This window comes from Echinops telfairi, unplaced genomic scaffold (genome assembly GCF_000313985.2).
Source record: "Echinops telfairi isolate 266 unplaced genomic scaffold, ASM31398v2 ScPeMD7_7469;HRSCAF=8507_1, whole genome shotgun sequence".
Lineage (NCBI taxonomy): Eukaryota > Metazoa > Chordata > Mammalia > Afrosoricida > Tenrecidae > Echinops > Echinops telfairi.
This window is the reverse complement of record NW_022111373.1, coordinates 51,687,244-51,701,472: the sequence shown is the minus strand read 5'-3', so window position 1 is coordinate 51,701,472 and position 14,229 is coordinate 51,687,244.

The window sequence follows — 14,229 nt, the reverse complement described above, 5'->3', positions numbered from 1 at the left end:
TTCCCTCTTCCCCCATCCCACCACACAACACTTTCCTACAGAATTTAAATTTGCAATCCCTGACCGGAATCTCCGAGTACAGGAAATAAGGTTAGTACAGGTTTAGGGGTTTTGCGTGGCATTGTTCACTATGGATAAGGAAGTGAGCACACCTAAGCCTGTCCTTACTTTGTTTATTGGATAATTCTTTCCTGGGTCTTTTTCCACACTCATAAAGGAAAGCTATATTCCAAGGAGGCAGAATGCGTGCGCTGTGGACAGCTTTTGCTGGAATTTTCTCCAAACTCGCACTGCCATCAAGTTGGTGCAGGACAGGGTAGAAGTGTCTGGGTGAGTTTTTGAGACTGTACCTGTTTACAGGAGGAGAAGGTCCTATCTTCCCCCTTCAGAGCGGCAGGTGGTTTCAAACTGCTGACCTTGTGGATTGCAGCCTGACTCCTAACCACTGGGCCAGGAGCACTCTCACCACGCAGGTCTGGCGAACGGCAGTCCGAGAGGGTGAGCCCTTGAAGTGTGTGCCAGCGACAACCATTGAGTTCCTGTCCTCGTGCAGATAACATGTGATTCGTCTGCACCTGTTTCACAAAACAGGATTAAAGGGAGGCTCAAATGAGACCGGTCATGAAGACGTTTGGGAAAGGCACTAGTGTTGCGCAATATAGAATAGTCTCAGAAAAAGATCGTCTTGCTTCTCTACATTTGCCAGTTTTCACTCACGGAAGTGCCCTTTCGTGCTTCCTGACCCTGTTGCCATCTTTCTTCCACCCCTCTTGTTTCGGTTTCCTGCTTGCCTCCGAATAACCCTGTTAGGGTCACAGCTTACACAGGGTTTTCTGGGCAGCTGACAACAGGAGGGGTTGGCAATGCCTCTGGGTGGCGGGACCCTCTCCATATGGCCTGGACTTCCCAATACAACCCCCAAACTCCCACCAGCAAGTGTGTCCACCAATCTTGGGCTTCTTTGCACCCACTAAGCACCAGCCTCTAACTTCAGGGCAAAGAAGGGCCTGGACAATTCCTAGGAAAGTGTCCTCCCAGGGATTCCTCCTCAAATCTTCCCAGGAAAGCTCAGGGAAGGACAGGCTCGGGATCCACTGGCCACTAAAATGATCTTTCTGCATTTTGGAAACCTCCCTTACGACTCATTAGTCATGTTCGAAAGTCCCCAGATGAGCACTTCCAGTGCCCAAACAGGTCTGATAGGCAGTAATGGGAAGAGCCTGGCCCAGGAGCTAATCATGTCTGGCTGGGGTCCAGCTCTCCAGAGAGTCTTAGGGAGTGCGGGTAAGCAGCCATGGTGGGGGACACATCCCCAATAAAATAGCATGACCCTAGACGGCAGATTTTGTGAATGAAGAAACAGTCAGTGAACGTTCTTACCTGGGGATCTTTCCCGGTTGTATCTCTGGAACATTTGCCCTGCACCCAAGTCCTGATCATCTTTCACCCACTAGCTGCAATGCCATGATGCCTTCCACCTGACCCTCACTGGGTGAAAGCCCCTGATTAGTCATTTGCATAGTTACCCTTCTATTTTGCACCCATCGATACAATTGTTACCGAATGACAATGCGTACCTTACGTTGGTCTTGTTCAGTTGGGTCTTCCTGCCCCGAGCATGGTGCCTGTCCTGGTGGGCTACCCTGTACTTTCTCACGCAGCGGTTGCTGTCAGGCGCGCTCAGTAGATTTCCTCCCACGGCATCCCTAGGATACAGGAGAACATCCCCGTTGGGTTTCCTAGGCTGTTGTCCTACAGGGCAGATCTCCAGGCCTTTCGTCCTGCCCAAGCACCTGGTGTGTTCGAAGCCCTGCCCATTTGGTTAGCAGCTGGGCATTTAACCCCTGTGCAACCCTAACTGGGGCACTTTTAGCAAAAAGCCTAGGTCACAGAACTATGTGTTGAATTCGTGCATGAATTCTATGTATTGGGAAACTCACCAACATTTGAGGGGGCTTCAAACAGTTTGGGAAAACATTCCATGATCTTCAATTTCATTTTTCTATGAATTTTTTGAAATCTTCATCCACTTTAGTGGAAATCAAAAGACAATTCACGGTATCTACCTCCACAATAGAAAGAAGGCTGCCCAGGAACACCTGCAAGACAGGCGAAGGAGCAGACCTTCAGATTTGCTCCCCTTGGCTTCTCTTGTTGGCATAATGAATTGAAGTTAAAAAGCTGGAAACCAGAGGATTTCTAATAAGAGTGGGTTGTGTGCTGAGCTCTTTAAAGGACACCGAGCAAAACTGCTCCACGGTGTTTTCAAGGCAGCAAGTGGCCTCTTGAAAGATCACCAGAGAAGACTTCGGAAGGGCCTCTCTCTGGATGTGTTTGAACCATCAACCTTTTGGCTAGTAATTCACTATGTAATTGCTTTGTACCACCCAGGGATGCCTAATTCAAATCATTTCAAGAAGATCTCTTAAAAACTCGGATATGTGTTCCCTTAGCTTAAGGGAGGGTCCCTGGTGGCATTGTGGTTATGTGTGGGGCTGATAACCACAAGGTCAACCGTTTAGAACCACCAGATGCTCCACAGGAGAAAGATGGGTCTTTCTACTCCTGCAGAGTTACATTCACAGTTCCACCTTGTCTTATAGGGTCCCTGTTAGTCAGAATTTACTCAATGGCAGTGAAAGTTTTTGCTTTTTTCAGTTGAGCTTGAGAGGTGCAAAGGGTTAGTATCTAATTCTGGCCGATATCTGATTCATGTCATTCGCAATCATAATAATAAACAAAAAAGCTAGGCAAAGTCCAAGTAGCATTTGGGATATAACGACACTATCCCCGATTGGGGGCCAAATGGGAACTTTGTTTCTGCCTAGGGTGGGAGGGTGTGTGAAAGACCAACAGCCATGAATTCAATTGTGCTCTTCCAAGGTATATGTCACTGTGATGACATATATTCTAGGCCATGCTTCTCACTGGTCTGGATGCTATGTAATGTTTTAATTTGGCAGTTATGTGATGATCCCATATGACCTGATGTGATAAGACAATTGTAAGGGTAGGGTGCAATACCTTTAATCAGGTCATAGCCCTGATCCACTCTAAAGGGAGCGTCCCTGGGTGTGGCTTGTATCCCTTTTATCTTGAGATTTGTTGCTGTTACGCGCTAGCAAATCAATTCTGACCCATAGCATCCCAATGTACGACGGAACTAAACATTGCCTGGTCCCATACCATCCTCAGAATTGTTACAGAGTCTGAGCCCATTGTTACCACTATGTCGATCCATCTTTTTTTCTTTTTCTAATGATTTTATTAGGGGCTCATACAACTCTTATCACAATCCATACATCCATCCATTGTGTAAAGCGCATTTGTACATTCATTGCCCTCATCATTCTCAAAACATTTGCTCTCCCCTAAAGCCTCCGGCATTAGGTCCTCATCCATCTTGTTAAGGTTCTCCCTCTTGCTCCCTGACCTTCTACCAAGCATGATGTCCTTTTTCAGCATCTATCTCTACTGATAACATATCATAAGTATCTGGAGGGAAGTCTCTCCATTCTCATTTCTAAGGATCATCCGGCCACTATTTCCTTCAACACAGATTTGTTTGGCCTGGCAGTCCGTGATTCTTTCACCATTCTTCACCGACACAACTTTTCAGATGTTACCAACCCTTCCATGCTCTTCCTTAGGCACTGCCTACCTTTCCTGTTGTGCATATGAGGTGGCTGAGAATCCCAGGGCTGGGGTCAGGTGCACCTTAGCCCTCAAAATGAATCCGTTCTCTTTTACACTTTAAAGAGGTCTTGTAAAGCAGATTTTCCCAATGCAATGTCTTTTGACTTCCTATTTTTTTCCTTGAGCATTGATTACACTGGCCAACACATTTTGGTGCTTCAAATATTAGACTTGTTTCCGAGTAGATTTGTTCTGCTGATTCTAAAAATGGTACCATCTTTCTCCTATTGGTTCTAGTTTTAGATACAGAATATATGTTATATAACACCCTTCAGTCTGCTTGCTCATAATTTTTTTTTAGTCAAGGTACTTTAATGCAGTGTTAGCTGCATTAGTGAGACTGATGAAGTATAAAGTAGCTTCATTTAAAGTAGCTCGTATTGCAGGCAACATGATAGTGGGACAAGAGGAAAGTAAAAGGAAATAGAGAAAAGAACTAGGAGGCAAAGGGCATTTATAGAGGTCTAAATACAGGCATGCACATATGTAAATATATTTATTTATAACAATAGGGAAATAGATCTATGCATATATATTTAGTATTAAGGTAGCAGATGGACATTGGGTCTCTACTCAAGTACTCCCTCAATACAAGAACACTTTGTTCTAATAACTTGGCATTCCATGACACAATTGCTGAAGACAAAGCTGGTGCTTAAGCAAATGTGATAAAGAAAGCTGATGGTGACCGGCTATCAAAGGATATAGCATCTGGGATCTTAAAGGCTTGAAAATAAACACACGGCCATCTAGCTGAGAAGCAACAAAGACCACATGAAAGCAGCACACCAGCCTGTGTGACCATGAGGTGTCAAAGGGATCAGGTATCAGGCATCAAAGAACAAAAACTGTATCATTGTGAATGAGGGAAAGTGCGGAGTGGGAACCCAAACTCCATCTGTAGACAATTAGACATCCCTTAGAGAAGAGTCACAAGGAAGAGACAAGCCAGTCAGGGTGCAGGATAGCACCATTGAAACATACAACTTTCCTCTAGTTCTTTAATGCTTCCTACTCTCTCCCACCCCCCACTATCATAGACCCCAATTCTACCTTACAAATCTGGCTAGACCAGAGCATGTACATGGTACAGGTAAGAGCTGAAAACCCAGGGAACCCAGGACAGATAAACCCCTCAGGACTGATAATGAGAGTAGCGATATCAGGAGGGGAAGATAGGGAGAGAAAAGGGGAACCGATCACAATGATCTACATATAACCCCCTCCCAGGAGGACAGACAACAAAAAGTGGGTGAAGGGAGACATCAATCAGTGTAAGACATGAAATAATAACAATAATGTATAAATTATCAGGGGTTCGCGAGGGAGGGAGGGTAGGGTAGGAGAGGGAGGGGAAAAAATGAGGAGCCAATACCAAGGGCTCAAGTAGAAAGAAAATGTTTGAAGAATGATGATGGCAACAAATGTACAAATGTTCTTTGATGCCTGATACCTGATCCCTTCGACACCTCGTGGTCACACAGGCTGGTGTGCTTCTTCCATGTGGGCTTTGTTGCTTCTGAGCTAGATGGCTGCTTGTTTATCTTCAGGCCTTTAAGACCCCAGATGCTATATCTTTTGATAGCCGGACACCATCAGCTTTCTTCACCACATTTGCTTATGCACCCGTGTTGTCTTCAGTGATCACATCGGGAAGGTGGGCACCCACTGATATGATTTTTGTTCTTTGATGTCTGATACCTCGTCCCTTCTACACCTTGTGGTCACACAGGCTCCCTCTAATCGATTCTAACTCACTGTGACCCTATAGAATAGAGAAAAACTGACCCCTTTCGGTGTCCAAACTTTTAAGTCTTTTAAAGGATACAGCATGACTTGTGGGTTTGAACCATTGACCTTATGACTAGGAGCTCAATGCATGACCAATAAGCCACCATGTGTCCATGTACACTTTCCTTGGAAGTTCCTTAATATCTAATTCTTTTTCAAACATTCCTTGCCTTTTTTATCTTATCCTGTAATTTGTGGATCTGGATTCTCCTCATATTTAAAAGGACGATGATAAATGAATAAATTTGCAGAACTTAATAGCTGAAAATATAGTGGAGCAAACATATCTAAGAACCCATAGCTGATATGATCTAACCAATGCGATTTTCAGAACCAGTGGTCGAAACAACTCCAAGGACAGCCCTAAAAACCATGACACCAAGAAGAAGTATTTTGTTGCTTGGATGTGTTGTGGATCCAAATAAAATGAAATCCTTGACATCTTCAATCTTTTCTCCATTGATAGTGATGTGGTCTATTTGTCCAGTTGTAAAGACTTTTTTTCCTTTACGTTGAGTTGCAATCCCTACTGAAGGCTGCAGTCTTTGATCTCCATCAGCAAGTGCTTCCAGCCCTCCTCACTCTCAGAAGTAAAGTTGTGTTACCTGCACATTGCAGGCTGTTAATAAGCTTTCCTCCGATCCGGTTGCCAGGTTCTTCAAATAATCCAGATCATTTGCTCAACACACAGATTAATCAAGTGTAATGAAATGATACAACCCTGACATACACTTTTCCTGATTTTAAACCTTGTTTTGTTAGAACTTCCTCTTGTTCCATTACAGGCCCCAAATGAACACAAGAAAGTATTCTGTGATCCATACGGCTAGATGCTTTTGAGTAGTCAATGAAAGAGAAGCAAATCTTTTTCTCGCCCTCTCTGCTTTCAGCCAGACAAGTTTCATCTGATGTAAGCAATGATCTCTCACATGCCACATTCTTTTCTGAATCTTGCTTGAATATCTGGCTCTTTAAAAGGGTTTACTCCTGTGGAGTCGTTTCCGACTCACAGCACCCTTCTTTAGAGGGCAGGGTTGAACTGCCCCTACTGGTTCCCAGACCATAACTCTTGATTACCGTCCAAAGGGACAGGAGTTTCAAACTGCTGATCTTCTGTTAGCAGCCCGATTAGCAACCACTATGCCACCAAGGCTTTCCCACATATTGGGGAGCTGCTTGTTTTTCCTGCTGCAAGGGTTGGTGAGTGATCTCAGCACAAGTTTACTTGCAGGAGATATTAGTGATATTTTTGATAATTTCTGCATTCTGTTAGGTCCCCTGGGTATGGACTGCATGCAAATATGGATATCTTTCAGTTGGTTAGTCAAGTAGCTCTCTTCCAAATTTCTTGGCATAGACTATCTATCTAGTGCTTCTAATATTTCATCAGCTTTTTGAAACAGTTCATTTGGTATTCTGTCCATTCCTGGAGCTTGGTTTTTGGCTAATGCCTTCAGTTGTAGCTTGAATGTCGTCCTTCACTATACCATTGGGCAGTGATCAGATGCCACCTCTTTTAAAAAATCATTTTATTTATTTTTATTCATCATTTTATTGGGGGGCTCTTACAAATCTCATGACAATCCGTATGAAGCACACTTGTGCACAAGTTACCATCAACATTTCCAAAACATTTTCTTTCTACTTGGGCCCTTGGTATCAGCTTCTCATTTTTCCCTGCCTCCTCCACCCTCCCACCTTCGTTAATCCTTGATCAATTATATATTATTCTTGTTTTTTCATATCTTCCACTGTTCATTGTCTCCCTTCACCCACATTTCTGTTACTCGGCCCCTTTGTGGGGAGGCTATATATCCAACCTTTCTCCACCCCACTCCTCACCCTGACCCCCTGCCCACATGATACTCATGCTGTACTTGTCCCTTTGTGCTTGATTAACTTCGTTTCGCATAATTTCCTCTAACTCTTCCCATGAGACAAAGTGCATTGACCAATTCGTTTGGGTTCCAATTCTTTTCTCTTGTAAGAGATCTATGGACAGGGACCCCACTACCATAAAGACAGAGGAGCTGGGAGTGGAGTGCACCTTCTGAACCTGTCCTTGCACTGAGAACCCTCCACTCCAGGGAAGACTAATGTCGAGACACCTGGAGATTTCCCAGGGTTGGAGCGCTCCAAGGAATGCCAAGTCCAAAGCTGTTGAAAGGAGAAAAGAAAGGATCTTCCCCCATAGTTGAGAGAGGAAGCCTTCCCCGAGAACCAGTACTTTGAATTTGGACCTTAGGCTTTCAACCTCTGAAAGAATGTGTTTGTGGTATTTCTGCATAACAACACTAGGTAGCTAAGACACCCACTGTCCAACTGTATCCCCTCAAGTTAGCATATTGATGGTGGTAATTTCCAAAAGTCCCCTAAGCTACAGGCGGAATCCCTGGGGGTATCAATGGTTCGTGACTACTAACTGTAAGGTTTGAGATTGGCGTTCACCAAGAAGCACCTAACAAAGGTGTACTTTGTATTTTCTACTTCCAGAAAATACGCCAGTAAAAACCCTTAGGAGCAGTTCTACTCTGACACATAACCAAGTTAACTCAATGTCAGTGACATAGGTGATGTTGCTATGTTGCTAGCTTTGTGCCCCAACAGGCTGCAGGTCTGTTATTAGAGACAGAGACAGAGCACACTGACCCAAGGAGAGGCCCTGCCAGCGCCTGAGAGATTCCAGAAGCAGCTCAGAACAGAGTTCAGGCACCCAGTGTGGGTTTGTTTGCACAACTGCCTGGAAAAACCAGGGGGAGAGGGCGAGAAGCTGTTGGCTTCCAGAGTAATGCAGGCCTCTACTGAAAAGAGGAGGATATTAAAAACGCATTTAATTACAGATGCATTTCAGAGTTTTGACTATCAAGTAAGACTGGATTAATTGACTTAAGATTTCCTGAACTGTGGCCCACATTAAAAGGGGCCTGGAGAGATAAGAGGACCTTCAGTGGTTTCATCCCTGAGGGCAGGGAGAGGAGCCACCAACCTGGGTTTGCTGGCACAAGTCAGCACTGAGCCAATGTTTCAGATGTTGCCCCCCCACCCCACCCCGCCCCCCATGAGCAAGGCAAAAACCTTGATGCAATGGTCACTTAACCTTGCTACATAGGATGGCCCACATGAGCACAGCCGGCTTCCCTGCATCAAAGACTGCAGGACTCACGTTCTTGCCCCTCAACACAAAGCATTTTCAACCCTGCTCTCCAAGCTGGTCAGCCTTTGCTTGCAGGTCCTTGGATCTTCATCATTGAAGAGGCTCCTTATCTTTAACTGAAAACCCAGAAGATGGTCAGATACGTGTTCACAGGAAGGAGCAGCCTGGCAACCAAAGTTCGTTCAAGGGAGGAGAATGAGCTGCCAGGAGGGAGGAGCAGCTGGAGGAGGTAATTGGCCATCACAGCAGGAGCGCTGTTAACAGGGGGCGGGCGAAGGGGAGGCTGGGTGTGAAGAAGGCTGCTTTGTCACCAGTCCCCAGTGTGCCCTAATAGTTCTTATCAGCTGCAGAGTTCTACAGCTCAGGTGGCCAGGAGACCCCTGGAGACCCTGGCCCTCCTTTGACAGGGCTGGCTTACATGAACTCCATCCTTGGGAGGAGGAGGAGGAGGAGGAAATGGTTACACAGGGAATCACTTTCACAGCAGGCTTTTCCCCCAAAGCGTCTCCCCCATAATGAACCCTGTCAGCCCCCTCTAGTCGCGAGGTGGAAAACTTCCTTGAAAAACTCTCCCTTGTGAAGATCATAGAAAAGGAAAATTAACAGAGAGCACATTAAAGGTTAGCACATGTCTGGAACAAATGCATCAGCACTAAGCAAGCTACTGATAGCCATGGTGAGAAGCTAAAATCCTGGAAGTAACTCACAGAAAACTTCTTTCATAGAGAATTGTGGGGCATAACCTCTGAAATGTCTAGCCTGAGAACTCAATGATGACTATTGCGCAAACAAAAATTCACCCAATAGGCTTGTATAATTTGTGTTGGTTGCTTATCAGTTATATTGCTACAAAACTCTCCATATCCAAATAAAAGGGGGGAACGAAGTAAGTGAACAAGGAAACCAGAGAAAATGTGCTCTTTGGCTGGTACCACTCTGACCTTTCTGTCTTTACAACAACTCTACGAGGAGGCGATTGTGGAGGGCTTTCTAAACGTGGCCATGGTGTACAGCTTGTGAGGTGGAGGCACAGCTCAGATTCCAGGCCACGCTGTTGAGCTCACCTTGGTGCTCTGAATGACTCTGCTCCACTCCTGGTGGCGCTCCTCTCTCCCCAGCCCGGTGTCCTTTGAGTTCCCAGCTACCTTGTAGGAGCATCCAAGGCCCTGGGGTCGCATCCTGCTCTGCTGGGGTCGCATCCTGCTCTGCCATAGGCTGTCACTTCAGTATCTTTATTTCCTCACCAACAAAATGAAGGCAGTTAGTTTGGGTTGGATGCTCTTGATGGGCTGTATCATTATGGAAATCCTCATGTCCTTTTAAAAATTTTAAATGTTACTGACACATTGACATATAATCCATGTGTCATACAATACTTTAAACATATTGAAAAGAGTGTGCAATCATCACTGGAATCAGTTTTAAAATAATTTCTTCTTTCTTGGACTCATTATTAGCTCCTTATTCAGCCCCAACCCCAAGAAACTGTGAATCCCGTTCCTGTCCCTATAGATTCACCTATCCTTGATTTCATATAAAGAAAACCATACAACAACAAATGAAAAAACACACAACAGTAACAAAGTAAAGCCATAGAAAAACCTCCACTGAAACCGTTCCCCAGAAACACTCTTACATAAACTTGCTCACACAACATCAAGGGAAGAGAGTCCCAATTTCTCCACGGTTTTGGCAACGCTTGTTATTGTGGGTACTCGGCGTTAGTAGTTATGAAGTGAGAGTGCACAGGAGTGTTTCACATATCATCCAACTAGCTGTTCAATTATATTAAGGTCTGTGCAGTCACGGCTGCGATCAATTTCAGAACATTTCCTTTTCCTACTCATTGTGTTTAGCTCCCCATTCCCCCCATCCTCCTCTGCTACACTTCCATCAGTTACTATCTCTCTGTGCCACCAATCCTGGATTTCTTATGCAGAAAATCATACAACATACAATCATACAAAGCAAACAACCAGAAGAAAACAATGACGAAAACACGGAAAAACCTCAAGAACGCCCATGGAAAACAGAAGTATCTTTAAAAGGGAGATAAAGGGCGAACAAGTGACACCTAATTGTACTTGTGGCATCGTCACCTTCACAGTGCTCTCTGTGCCCTCAGGGTTATTCTTCTCCTTCAAGGATGGCCACTGGAGAGCTAATCCACGTGTGCATTATGCGAATGAGTTTTCACTGTCAGGCACACTCTTCTGAAAACAGGGTGTTCACAGTTTAAGCTCTGAGACCATTTCCTCCTTCAGATTTGGGTTTTAGTATTTACAATTCTGGAATTACTCAGGGTGGTGTGCTTCTTCCATGGGGACTTAGTTGATGCCTCACTTAGATGGCTGCTTGTTAAAAGACAAGCTTTTAAGACCCCAGACTCTATTCTTTCCAATAGTTGGGCATCATCTTGTTTCTTCACCACACTTTGTTGTAGCACTCATATCTTCAGGGAACGCTTTATGAAGGTGAGCAATTGAGCAGGGCCATGTCATAAGAACTAATTGTTCTAAGATTGGGGCTAGAAGTAAGTGTGAGCCCCCAATCCAGTCATATACCTATAGTTTATATATGCCTCAGGTTCATTTTAGAGACATGATCGTTAATCTTAATGTTCTTCGATCATTCTCAAAGTGTCTACCACTTGCCAGTAAAAATACATGTTGAGTTGAAAGAATCATCAGGTTATAGATATTCTGACAAAGATGGAAACATGACGCACAGTATTATTTAGACCGATGTCCTCCATCATGTCCTGGAAAAGCGAGAGAAAAGCTACTGTAAACCAATCTATCAGAAAATGAATCAGAGCCCATCTGCATGCAATGCTTAACAATGAATGTCACTTTTGGACCATTGCATGGTCGAAACCAAAAGTTTTAACGTCAATATTTGACAGAGATGTCTCCTGGAAAGAAGGTGTTCAATTAGCTAGTAATGGTAAAAGGATTTTCAAGTTAAGTACATCTGTTTTGTGCATGGTGGTAATGAATTTCTAGATCGTGACCTTGGACAAAGCAGCAAGGCACCCGAACCTGAACTGATAAAGCAGATTCTTGCAGAAATCCAAATCCTCTGGCTATATGAATCTTGCAACTGACACGTGGATAGCCTGCTTTATACATTCAATACAATTTTTAGCACTTTCTATATACCAGACACTATGAGTGGCACAGTGGGCTACACCTTGGGCTGCTAGCCACAAGGTCAGCAGTTCGAAACCAACAGGTGCTCTTCAGGACAAAGATGAGGGCTTCTACTTCTGTAGAGTTATAGTTTCAGAAACCCACAGGGGCAGTGCTACCCTGTCCTATAGGCTTGCTACTAGTCAGGATTGACTAGAAGTGTGTGTGTGTGTGTGTGTGCTTAAGTAATCTAGGAGCTGGAAACACATGTGGAACTATTAGGTTTCTCAGGCAAGAAAAAAAACCTCGGTTCTTGGCGTCACACAACAAAGAATTCACGCAAAAGCCTGGTTTGTGATCAAAGTGGGCTTTATAAAGGATAGAAGTTTCAGGTTTTACAGTCACTGAACACGGGCAACCTCTGGGATTGCACACCACACACGGTGGCCTGAGGCCATAGAGAGAAACTGAGGCAGCATGGAGAAGCAGCCGAAGGGCTGGGTGGTCTCAAGGTCCAGGTATTGAGGGCATTCAGCTGGGAGGCATGGTTGAAAGTATTGGTTGACCCCATTGGCTGAATTAAGTCCACCTGGTCTAGTTTGGGCCCACTGAGGTATACGGCCTACCTGGCTGGGGCTTGACTTTGGAGCATGCCCAGTTAGTCTTTATGGCTGGCTAAGTGGGGGGCGGGGGGGCTCAAGACATGGAGAGGGACACCCCTGGTCCCTGTCTACTAACAGAATTTCTTAAATAAATAATGCAAACAGTGTTTAATGATGATTGTGATAGATGCCGTTAAGGAGATGTATACCATTAAAGAAAGCATTTTACCAGGGCAATCTGAGTTAGTCTGGAAGTTAGGGAAGGCTTCCCGGAGAAAATTATATTTAAGCTGAGATTTTGAGTTAGCTAAGTGAGGAACTGGTCGGGTAGGAGGTGCAGAGGGCACAGCATATGCCCTCAGGACAGGTGGATCAGGGGGATTGGGAGCACGAAGGAAGGTCTGTGACTAGCATGCACAGTGGCTTGGCATCCAATGAGACTCGTAACCAGTATTGCTACCTGCCTTGACCATAGTAGAATTCTATAATCCCATTCTGACCGTAGGGCGCATGGGTAGAGAGGCAGTCAGATGTCCTACCAGAAGACCCAGGTCCACAACTCCAACACAGGGGTTGGATTTCCATTGGCTTGCTTTTAGGAAACTCTGGCCTAGGGTTCGTAGGCCTAGATGTGGAATTCTTATTGTTCATCTACAAATGCCCACATTGTTTCAAGTATCTCATTCCAAAGTAAAACCAGCCTGGCCAGCCCAATTGAAGTAGGCAGGCAAGGGTTGAAAATGGTACACGTCCATCATTACATGCAGTAGAATCATTGACCCCGAACATGAGGATGAAGCAATCAGATTACAGAGCTACTTACTGCCAAGGCCAGCCTTCCATCTGAATCCTTAGAGGTAAAACCAGTATAATCCATACATGTAGGTATAACCACCACTCCACCAGCCCTGCAAACCAACCAACCAACCCACTGCCATCAAGTTAATTCTGAACTCAAAGTGGCCCTCTATACTATAGAGGTTTCTGAGGTTATAAACCTTCACAGGTACAAATAGCCTTAACTTTCTCTGGGGAGCTGGTGGTGGGTCTGAACCATCAACCTCGTAGTTAGCAGCCCAAATCCTAATCCATAGCACCACCAGGACAGTCAAGAAACCTATTTTCACTTTATAGCTGAGGCAAGGGAGTCCAGTTAAAAGGCATGTACCACCCGCAGTATCCAGTGGGGAAGGGCTGGAGAGGGCGACTGACACCATTAAATCAGGACCTGTCCATCCTGAGGTTCTTCAGAAACCACACCAGTCACCAGTCCCCGCTGGCACTCCTCCCATGTTTTCAATGCGGATGCTTGATTGAAGCTTCTCTCTCTCTATTACTCCTTTAGGAGACTTTGACAGGGGGGAAGTGAAGGATTCAGCTAGGAAAATGTCCCAATTCAGACCAAAGAAGCTAGCCTTAGAACATTAAGGAGCTAGCCTTTGAACATTCATAGACCTCTGTGCGATCACAAGACTGCACCCTCCTCCTCCTGCCCCATTGTTAGACTGTGTATAGCGGAAAAGGGGCTAGGGGTCAGGGAAGGAGAGACACCTAAGAACTGACATGTTCTCAAAAAGTATTGGGTCCTCCATTCAAATTCATTCTATCATTTCTGACATAGTGAAGCCACTGAGAGCAATCACTAGCTTTTAGACTTGCCTAGCCTTCACTGTCACTAGACTTAAGCATCCAGGGAAGGCTAGTCTCTGACATAGGTACAAGCATATGAGGGGCTCTATGGAGAAAGGGTCAAAAATGTGGTGTGACTGACACATTTCTTCAGATCTCTAAACCTCAGTCTATCCACCTGCAAAATGGGTGACTCACCTATAGAATAGGGTGATGGTGAAGAGAG